The following is a 12,063-nucleotide window of genomic DNA, read 5'->3' on the forward strand; positions in this document are numbered from 1 at the left end:
AATGCTACATATTAGTTGGAGAAGATGACACAGAAAATGAATTGAAATGCAATTTACTTTCTCAGTTCTGAGAGGAGTTACTTATGTTTAGTATTTTTTTTATTAAACTGGAGAAGGGTCAGTGACCTTGTGTATTGCTTTGATTTTTAAATGGCTTAATGGGACAAAACAGACACAATGTTTCATCCAGTTAGCAAAATGTGACCCACAAGAATGAACCATCATTGTCAGCATCATTGCCCAGTTCTTGTCAGGGTGATAATGCATGAGAAACCCCAGGCCCCATCCAAGAAACTGGTAAACTGTAGTCTTCTTTCTAAAAGTGTTGATCTCTAAGAAGGAAAATTATTATTCTATATTTGTATGAGACATAGCAGTTTATAGCACAGTTTTATACCTTTATTTAATCTTGAGAACAGTTTTATTGTATATATATCATCAAGCCGATGGATGAGGAATTTGAGATACAGAGAGCTTATATAGTTATTAAGTGGTAGGGTAAGTATTCAAATTCAGATATTTATGTTTTTATATCCAAATGGCAAAATAAATATTAGAAAATAAAATACTGCTTTCCAGGAATAGAAACTAGAAACAGCAACTAGGAGTTTTAAGTAATAATTTCTAAAAGTCCAAGAATAAGCAGAGTAAGAAGTTCAGTTACTGAAAGTTGGAAGGCATGAAAATGTCCTGCAGAAGGTTCTAAATCTTCTGTGAATCCCACATGCAAATGCAGGTGTTGCTTCTGTTGTGTGACTCCATGAGAGGGCTGAGGCCTGTCCACTCTTTACAATTTCAAGTCACCAAAGACGTACACGGGCCACTGTGACATATGTGACAGGCTGTGCAGCAAGCCAGGTGCTGGGAGACCCCTGGCCACAGCTCCTTGTGCTTTATTCTGTCTGTATGGGATGGATATAACTGTGGGTGAGCAGTGGTGGAACAAATAGTACATTTTTCATCCTATCCCCAGCTTTCTGGTAGAACCTTAAGCATAGCTCCTACTCTGAACGAGTTCAAGCCCAGAGTAAGGAGGCCTCAGAGTCCAGCCCTCATGTCCCAGGAAAGCAGTTATTTACGTATGTGCATACTTCTGTAATTTGAAGCTACACCATTTTGCTGAGTTGTTCAAAACGTTAAAAAGTCTTCTATGTATAAGATCTTCAGCTGAATCTTTAAAATGTCTGTGTATTTAGAAGATTCATATAATGTATGAACCACATAACTCTTTGTGGGAGAAATGCAAAAGGAGGAGAGTCTATGTTGGAATCAGAGACAAAAGATGGCCTATGCTTTTTGCTGCTGCCTCTTCTTTCTTTTCCTCTTTTTCACCTCCTCTTCCTCTTCTTCCTCCTCCTTCTCTTGCATTAGTTTGTTGAAAAATAGTCTATTTGTCAAAGAGGTAGGGATAATTATTTATTTACCTTGCTATTATCATTGGTACAGCTATCACTGTTTATCTTAAATTGACTTTCCACATATCTGGCTACGTTAATGCATGTAAGTTACACAATAGTTTCAAAATCCGATGTTTATTTTCATCTACATTTTCCGAGTTCTTTAGTTTACTTTTGTTAACTTGAAGAATCTGGCAGATAATGGGCAAAAAAGAAATAATAATTGAGTAAAATTTTTTGACCATAAATGTGTAGAATTTCCAGAAGGTTAATACAACAGGTCAGCAGATATCCCTGCATGTGTCAGACTGAGTAGAGTTAGGAAAATTGCCCATGGCTATTTCTCTGTGGGGTGGAGGGTTGTAATGGGATATGGGTAGGGATAGAAAGATATTTATTAAACACCTGTCAGCAACTTTCAGATGCATGATCTCATTTAAGCCTTTAACAATTTTGGAAGGTGGATATTCCCACATCATTATACATGTATGAAAAATCAGGCCCCAAGAAGTTAATTTGCTCCAGGTCATATTCTTTGTGGGGAAGCTGGCATTTAAACTCAAGTCTGTATGTTTCCAGGTTTATGTATATTCTTTCTAGTAAATCGCAAGTCTCAGAAAGATATCACTTAGTAAGGACATTTGGCTTCCTAATGACAGCGCATTCATGATATGATTATTAACCCTCTTTCAATTTTTGGAATTCTTGTTTGAGGGGACAGTGTTTATTTCTCTTCCTGTCCCTTCCACACTTCTACTTTGCCTCCTTCATAGGTCCTTAGTGAGAGTAAAGAGAAAGAAACTTTCATCATGACACATAGAATTGATATTATGAGAATGGTCAATGTCAGTAAGAGGAAATGTTTATCTTTCAGTTTGAGGAATCCAGAGGATTTAAAGTCTCCTGAAGCCCTTTTCGTGACACTCCTGCTGCTCTTATGATGCCTTGTCCTTGGTAATCTGATGTAGGTAGAGCTGGGGTCAAGGAAGCTATGAGATTTGAGAGAGCAGGAAATTTCCAGATGCCCAGCTGAATTTGTTTTGATTTGAGTTGCCTCAAAGTAGACCCTAAGACTAAGCCTTGGATACAGGTAGTCTATTTAAGAGGTGATTGCAGAAAACACAGGGAGGAACTTGGGAAGTGAGACAGGGAAGTGTGAAGAGCCAATACAAGCTGCTTAAATGAACAAGTTTTGCTGTGGGTTCACTTAGACTCAATTCCACCAAGCACTGTCTGAGAAAGTGAATGGGATGGGGAGGCTGAGTATTTCTTTATCAATTCCTGTTTTGTATAAATTAAAGTTTGCCCTGAGAGCCTTTAAGTCTCCTGCAGTTCTAGGTTGTGCGGGTCTTTGGTAGGTCCTGCTTCCAGGTTCTCCTCCCTGAAAATTCCCTCAGGCAAGGTCTAGAGAGGCCCAGGTGGGAAGTTGTCCATTTTTGTGTGTGAATTTTATTGTAGCTGTAAGTGAACTGGACAGCCAGGGAGTATGGAGCAGGGTATCAGCTGTGTCTGTTACACAGGGTTCTATGATGGGAGACTTGATGGGAAAAGTACAGAAGTGCTTTGCCGTATCCATGTTTATGTGTGGGTGATTACCAACGTGACATCTCTGGTGAGAGGTGTAGCTTGTACCGTAGTTACAAGCATGGATTCTGGAGGTAGCTCTGCGTTCAAATCATCTGCGTTACTAGCTGGGTGAACTTGGTCAAGTTGTTTAATTTCTTAGTGCTTATCACCCCATCTGTGTAAAATGAGGATGGCAATAATAGAGAACCTACCTCAAGTGTGTTGCTGTCAGTTTTGAAAGAGAATATGCACAAAGCATGTACAACAGAGCCAGGCACAAAATAAGCACTCAAGCACTCCTTATTTCTGGTCATGAAGGAGATGCATATTGCCTTTTAAAATTTACATATGTAGAAAAATCTTCCTAGTGAATTTTTTCAGTAGAATGCTTTCTCTTACATTCCACAATCAAATTCTACTCTCCCAAACCCAGGACTTCATATATATCTTAACATGTAATCTACTCAAATTTTGAATTCAAATTTTAAGGGGTGAGAGTTTATACAAGGGCAAAACAAGAAGAGGTTTTCAAAACCCAGAAGTGCTAGTGTTGCCATAAACAGTCTAGGTACCCTCAGAACTCCATATAACAGCACCCATAGATTCCATCACACTGACAATGGTGCATGACAATGACCACTACTGATGGTACATGGGTGAAATTCCATTTATATTATCTTATCAAGGCTATAGGGTAGATGTTGTCAGCTCAGTTCCTCAGATGAAGAGACAGATTCAAAGAGTTGAAATAACTTGCTGAAGATCCCACAACTGGTAATTTGTGGAGATGGGAGACTGACACCAATGCATGTTTTTTTAACCACTATGTGCAATTAAAACACTGCAACAAAATAAATGTTATCCTCCACTGACATCACTTGAGATACTGTATACTCAGGGTGGTTTTAGAATTGAAGCTTGTGTTGAGTTCCTGCTCCACTATTTGTGGCTTTGGGCATCACTTAACCTTTCTGAACTCATTATGTTATGTGCTTTCTGTAAAAGGAATAATGGCCTCTACCCCACAGACTTATTTTGGGAATTCTGTGACATTACCTTAGTATTTTATAGTTTGGTATAAATTAAATTTGATCATCTTAAAAGATAAAATTTTGAAATGAGAGGATGGGAATCTATTTGAATAAAAACAGTAATAAGAGACTTAAATTTCTTTCATAATCAACTTTATGCTACATATTTCTGAGTGTTGAATTAAACATTTTCCCTTTCCTTTCCTCATTGATTCACTTCACAAACATGTATTAAATACTTACTGTACATCAGGCATGTTTTATGTGCTAAGAATACAAAGATTAAAGTAACATGGTATGTATATTGAAATTGCTTAAAGGTTTAGAATCAGAAATCAGAAATTTTCTCAAAATAGTGGCAGAAAAACTCTGGTGGTGTGGTTTTATTTTGCCAACCTCTCCTTTTACAAATGTTCTGCTTTCTACCTTCACAGAGAGAAAAAAACTAACCAACTCATAGTTGTATTGGTCCTCTACTCCTTGTTTAGAAATAGTTAAATGTAAATGCTTTTAAATTAGTTTTGACTATATGTCAAGACCCTGTGAGAATATGTGCTCATTTATAGAGAGACACTTCTGTCTACAAACTAGGTCCTTCCTAAATGCTGTGAAACATTTAGATCTTCAAAACTATTAAGATTGTTGTCTTTGGCTCCAGATAAGCAGGATAAACAAACCCCTTTCCAAGTGGGCACTAGTTCTGCTGGCTGTTGTTGGCTTTTGAAGTTCAAGGAAGCTAGTAGTCCTAAAACGGTTTCTCCCAGAAACTGAGAACTTTCTAATAGGCTTCATTGCTTGGTCTCCAGTATTTCTCCTAGGTGCAGATAACAATGTTTCTGTGTTGGCTGTGAATAGCCTTTAATGGTTTCCTGATTTGTGTTAATCTTTACACTTGTATATAATTAGTCATTTATCTACTCATCTTAGCCCAACACTAGCCTTAATATATTAATATATATTTTAAGTATCTTTCACTCCTAAGTAGTCGATCAGTTGCAAGTGCAAATAGAGTTTGAAAATGTATTTCTAATTTTCAGGGGAAAGTTGATGGACTTTCCTGTTAATTTACTAGTTTTGATGCTTTCCTCTAACCCAGTGGTTCTCAAAAAGCCAGAGTGTCCCCTGGATTTTTCTCTCAGGGGACTTTTGGCCATGTCTGGAGACATTTTTGGTTGTTACAACTGCTATTGCTGTCCAGTAGGTAAAGGCCAAGGATACTGCTCAATACCCTACACAGGGCAACCCCCTAAAACAAAGAATTATCAAATTCAAAATACCTATAGTGGTGACTTTGAGAAATTGTGTCTAATATTTCTTATCTGAAAACTTTGGGAGACATAATAAGATTCTTCAAAGTTAATTCTTCCAGCCATAGTCAGATTTCCGAATGTCAGGATATGCATAGTCTTGACAATTTACTTTAGTTCATCAGCAAAGTAGGAGAACCAACAGCACCCCACTCAATGAATTTTATTATTCCAAAATAAAACAAATCAGAATTTTGACTTCCTTTTATAGATTCTCCTGCCTTTATTTTAAATATTGTCTGTGTATGGATGGGAACAACATCATAATCTATTCATTAAGATCTTTAAAGGCTTAACTTGGCCTTAGCCAGTCAGATAGAAAGCTAGCAGAATAATGAATGCAGTAACTTACTGTTAAAGAATTTGGATGACCCTTGTGAACTACTCACACTTTTTCCAGAAGCTTTTCAATGTTTTCTCACATTAATACCTTTGCTTATACTATTCCTCTCTTCCTTAAGTATAAAAATTATATCCGTAACTGAAGGCCTAGTTGTCTGTAGATCACCTCAAGAAAAAGTGATCACTTCTTCCTTAAAGAAAATTTATGGATTCCAGAACTCTGTCTTCTGACATGTCAAAATAGATATGCAAATATATTCCTAACTATACATATCTTATTTAAAGTATACATAGTCTCTTCAGCTAAATTTTAAACATTTCAACGGTAGGACACTCTATTTTGTATCTTTCATTTTTCTCATAACACCTATCTACTGAACATGTAATTAATAGGCATTGAGTATATTTGGATTGGTCAGCCATATCTACATGTTTTCCTTTTCTATGGAATTAAAGACCATAGTAAAGATAAAGGTATGTAAACCTGTATTATTCCTTAACTGTATAGGAACTGTGTGTCTATAATGTGCTGAATGAAATTATTCATTGTTCCTTCTTATTTCATTATCCCTCAAATGCCATGTTTTAGATTATTTCATTATATTTTAAAGTACTAGAAAAAGATAGAGATAATGTATTAGCTAAAGGTAGGAAGACAGAGAGAGAGCCATACTTACTTAAATTAACCTATCTAGTATATTTTAAAACATTTAGATTTTCTACATAGTTTTCCCACAGAACGTTCTGTCTTGTTAATGAAAACTCTGGGGGAGAGAGGTGGAGGGTGAGAGGTGAGGAAAGATAAGAATTTGGATGTGTTTTTCTCACAGGGCAGCCAGTGGTGGGAGACTTTGACCTAGACCCCTAAAGCTTATCTTGCATATTTGCTAATCATGTGGAAGAGGGAACATACAGATTTTAAACTGTTAACCACAATACAAACCATACACGTGAAAGGGTAGGAATGGAACATGAAAGCAAGGCTCCAAGTTTTTCAATTCTGCATTTGCTTTTTAAAAACTTTTCCTGTGTTCATACCATAAAGAACAAATGAAAATGTGATGAGGTAAACATTCTATATAGTCATCCGATGAGATCACAGTTAAATACTAACATATTTCTTTCCAGTATTCCCTTGAAAGTGTTTGCATCTATTGCTTTCCAGTTCACAAGTAGCTTTACTCTTCCCTTCTTGGTACTAAAAATTATCTTGGACCGTTCTAGATTTTCTTTTCCAAACAAAACACAAAATTATGTATTGCAGATGTGAATTCTTTAGATTAAACATAGGATCATAGTATAAGGTTTAAAGATAAGGTATAGCAGTCAAAATGTTTGCAGAGTATACTTTATCAAATATATATCATTTAATATCCCCTATGTGCCTACCCTGTTGCCTACTATGCAAAATAATTCTTGTTGTTGTCTTGCTCTTGAGAAAATCTATTTATTTTCAAGACTCTCTACCCAATATTAACCTGCAAGCAAGCTTAATGTTACTATAGGGATGGAGTTGGATATGCCTAAAAAAATTATATTTAGAAAATACCAATTATGTCTTTTCTCAAACAAATACATTTCTTAAATACAGGAACAGTATGTAAGGGGTACATCATAAGTCAAGCATACTTCATATAAACTTTATGTATACTCCAAATACATAATCAGTGTATAACTGAATCACTCAATAATGTAGATAATTGACTTGACCTTACGTCCTGGTTTACTGAGCCAGAATTGGGATTATTTCTATTAAACAACAATTCAGCATCTCATTCAGGCTTCGTAATTAGATTCACTGATGACTCAAGACAAATTTCTTTTAAAATGATAACTTGTCCACTATCCTGTTGTTTGTATTACAACTATTTTCTACATTATTTACATTATTGCATTATTTCTAATACTTTTATTTTCTATAAAACATGATTCTGTTTGTCCCTATATTGGAAAAACTCCAGAATGCTATTGTGTGGTTCAAAATAAAATCATAGAATTCTGCTCCGAATGTCCCTCTTACAATTCAGAATTTTATGATATTATGAACCTCTTAATTTCATTAGATTTAGTATTATTTTATTGGCTTACATATGTAACAAAAGCCTAGAGAGATACCTGATTCCTAGATGGGCTGGTTGTAGTATTAATGTTTGCCATGTAACAATCATGTTTAAATTAGCTGTTTGCGCTGTGTAAGAGCAAGTCATTTATTGGTGCCTTATCAAATGTGCATTATTTTTCCACTGCTTTTCATAAGATTTCAGCAGCTGAGGGTGTGATGGCTATGGAGGTAGGCTGGGCCAGTGACCTGAGGACTGGAAAATCATTGACAATCTGATATGGAAGATGGTTACACACAACGTTATCATTCTTCCTGGCTCTTAAGTGAAGATAAGAGGCTATGGCAGTGAGATTTCCATTTGTTGAAACGTATGCTATAAAAATTCAATGTTTTTTTGCTAGAGCCTATCTATCTATCTATATATACAACCTGCCCATTAGTCACCTCATACATTTTATCAACACTTCATACTTCATTTTCTTCCTTTGACCTCAGGAAGATTCCCAAGTCATTCTAAAGCCCATTAGTATCTCTGAACACTCACAAGAAATCCATAAATGATTTCTTAATGGTCATTACTAAACAAGATTAGGTGATTTTGGATTGGCTAGAAGTCATTTTGTGGAGACTTAAAAAAATCTTTAATATGCAAATTCTCTTGTTCTCTTTTGTTAATAATCATTTTTCCTTTGAGTGTATAAAAATAATTCAAAATGTATAAATATTGTGCCATCCGTGGAATGATCTATGATCTATAGTGATGTGGGAGATCGTATGACATAGAAACATAGGATTTAGAACAATACAGAAGGAATCCAAAATCTTGCTTCACCATATTTGAGTTGTGTGCTTTAAGTAAGTCACATGTAAAGTAGGGATAATGCTAATCATGATCTCCTATGGTTGTTGTAAAGAAAAAAATGAGTATACACAATGTGCAAATTCCATTTTCATTCTCCATTATTACTTGGGTTTTTAGAGAGGAGGAGGTTGCAAAACTGCTATAGTTTACAACCAGAGTGAGGAATCTTTCAGATTGACCTCCCTCCTCCCACACTTCCAGATGGTCCCTTGAATAAAACAAGCTGTAGACAAAGGACTCCGTCATATGGTACCTAGCTCCTGTGGGCACCTGTGCCATCTGGGGAATGATATATAGCTATGTGCGAGATAGTATGACATAGAAACATAGGATTTAGAACAATACAGAAGGAATCCAAATTCTTGCTTCACCATATTTGAGTTGTACGCTTTAAGTAAGTAAGTCACCTGTAGGGATAATGCTAATCATTATCTCCTATGTTTGTTGTAAAGAAAAAAAATGAGATAACAAATTAAAATTTCTAGCACAGTACCTGTTACACAGTAAGCACTCAATAAAATTTAACCATTACTCTTACGTCTGCTTCTGTACTCAAGAAAGCATATTGAGAAGACTTCTCACACTCAAAGGGGAGGAACCTTTTGCAATGTGGTCACTAAAGGAATACAGAAAGAGAGTTAAGAAAAAATACCCTAAATGAGAGACCAGAATTTTCACTGAGACCCATAGTGAGGGGAATTATGCTGATTATTGGGGCTTACTAAGAGTCACATTGTCCATGCGTGATGGCTCATGCCTTTAATCCCAGCAGTTTAGGAAGCTGAGGCAGGTGGTTGGCTTGAGGTCAGGAGTTTCAGACCAGCCTGGGCAATATGGTGAGACCTTGTCTCTACCAAAAATACAAAAAAATTATCTGGATATGGTGGTGCATGCCTGTAATCTCAGCTACTCATGAGGCTGATGAGACAGGAGGCTCACTTGAGTCCAGGTGGCAAAGGTTGGGCAATTAGCTGATGTGGCGCCACTGCATTCCAGCCTGGGTAAGAGAACAAGACTCTGTCTCAAAAATAAAAAAATAAATTAAATAAAATAGTCAAAAGCAACTTTACAAATAAAGACTCAGAAATGGCTTGCAGTTTGGCTCTCTGAGTTATGCTCAGTATCATCACTTGGTACATTAGTTGATAGTCTGGTCTATAGTGGAAGTTGACCTAAGTTGCAATACTCCTGGTTAGAAGCTGTAGAGTTATCTCACACCAATTTATCACCTTTTTGAATGTATATAAAACACTTTTGTCTGTATTCACACTCAACCTAGAACACTTCAGGGACCAAATGTGTAGGTTCTTGCCCTGCAAAAATTCAGTTCTCTGCAGACACCAACTAAGTGTCCTGTAATTGAATTTGATTTTGATACTATCTACCTGGAGTTAGTGCAGCAGCATCTGTGTCCCTGCAAAGGACATGTACTCATCCTTTTTTATGGCTGCATAGTGGTGTATGCATGGTATCCATGGTGTATATATGCCACATTTTCTTTATCCAGTCTATCATCGACGAGCATTTGGCTTGGTTCCAAGCCTTTGCTATTGTAAATAGTGCTGCAATAAACATATGTGTGCATGTGTCTTTATAGTAGAATGATTTATAATCCTTTGGATATATACCCAGAAATGGGATTGCTGGGTCAAATGGTATTTCTGATATTTCTGGTTCTAGATCCTTGAGAAACTGCCATACTGTCTTCCACAATTGTGGAACTAATTTGCATTCCCACCAACAGTGTAAAAATGTTTTTAGTTCTCCACATCCTCACCAGCATTTGTTGTTTCCTGACTTTTTAATGATCGCCATTCTAACTAGCATGAGGTGGTATCGCATTGTGGTTTTGATCTACATTTCTCTAATGACCAGTGATGATGAGATTTTTTTTTCATGTTTGTTGGCCACATAAATGCCTTCTTTTGAAAAGTGTCTGTTAATATCCCTTGCCCAATTTTTAATGTGTTTTTTTTTTCTTGTAAGTTTGTTTAAGTTTCTTGTAGACTCTGGATATTAGACCTTTATCAGATGGATAGATTGCAAAAATGTTCTCCCATTCTCTAGATTACCTGTCCATTTGGATGTGGCTAACTAGAATAGCTAGTTTAGAGAAGAACATAAATGACCTGATGGAGCTGAAAAACACAGCACGAGAACTTCATGAAGCATACACAAGTATCAATAGCAAAATCAATCAAGTGGAAGAAAGGATATCAGAGATTTAAGATCAACTTACTGAAATAAGGTGTGAAGACAAAATTAGAGAAAAAAGAATGAAAAGGAAAAAGCAAAGCCTTCAAGAATATGGGACTATGTTGAAAGACCAAACCTACGATTGATTGGTATACCTGAAAGTGACAGGGAGAATGGAACCAAGTTGGAAAACACACTTCAGAATATTAACCAAGAGAAATTCTCCAATCTAGCAAGATAGACCAACATTCAAATTCAAGAAATACAGAGAACACCACTAAGATACTCCTAGAGAAGAGCAACCCCAAGACACATAATCGTCAATTCTCCAAGGTTGAAATGAGGAAAAAAATATTAAGGGCAGCCAGCGAGAAAGGTCTGGTTACCTACAAAAGGAAGCCCATCAGACTAAGAGTGGATATCTCTCCAGAAACCCTATAAGCCAGAAGACAATGGGGGCCAATAATCAACATTCTTAAAGAAAACCAGTTTCAACCCAGAATTTTGTATCTGGTCAAACTAAGCTTTATAAGCAAAGGAGAAATAAAATCCTTTCCAGACAAGAAAATGCTGAGGGATTTTGTCACCAGCAGGCCTGCCTTACAAGAGCTCCTAAAAGAAGTATTAAATAGGGAAATAAATAACTGGTATCAGCCACTGCAAGAACACACCAAAATGTAAAGACCAATGACACTATGAAGAAACTGCTTCAACTAATATGCAAAATAACCAGCGAGCATCATGATTACAGGATCAAATGCACACGTAACAATATTAACCTTAAATGTAAATGGGCTAAATGCTCCAATCAAAATACACAGACTGGCAAATTGGATAAAGAGTCAAGACCTATCGATGTGCTGTATTCAGGAGATGCATCTTACATGCAAAGACACACATAGGCTCAAAATAAAGGGATGGGGAATATTTACCAAGCAAATAGAAAGCAAAATTAGCAGGGGTTACAATCCTAGTCTCTGAGAAATAAACTTTAAACCAACAAAGATCAAAAAGACAAAGAAAGGCATTACATAATGGTAAATGGATCAATGCAACCAGAAGAGCTAACTATCCTAAATATATATGCACCCAATACAGGAACACCCAGATTCATAAAACAAGTTATTAGAGACCTACAAAGAGACTTAGACTCCCACACAATAATAGTAGGAGACTTTAACACCCCATTGTCAATATTAGACAGATCAACGAGAAAGAAAATTAACAAGGATATTCAGAACTTGAACTCAGCTCTGGACCAAGTGGACCTAATAGACATGTACAGAACTCTCCACCCCAA

The 12,063-nt window shown here is 36.4% G+C and overlaps 1 pseudogene; it reads left to right on the forward strand.

Moving 5' to 3' along the window:
• Positions 1-2,883: 2,883 nt before the first annotated feature.
• The window catches only part of LOC111549651, a 35,870-nt pseudogene continuing 26,690 nt past the window's right edge, over positions 2,884-12,063 (forward strand).

Source organism: Piliocolobus tephrosceles, chromosome 7, assembly GCF_002776525.5.
Source record: "Piliocolobus tephrosceles isolate RC106 chromosome 7, ASM277652v3, whole genome shotgun sequence".
NCBI classification, from domain to species: Eukaryota; Metazoa; Chordata; class Mammalia; order Primates; family Cercopithecidae; genus Piliocolobus; species Piliocolobus tephrosceles.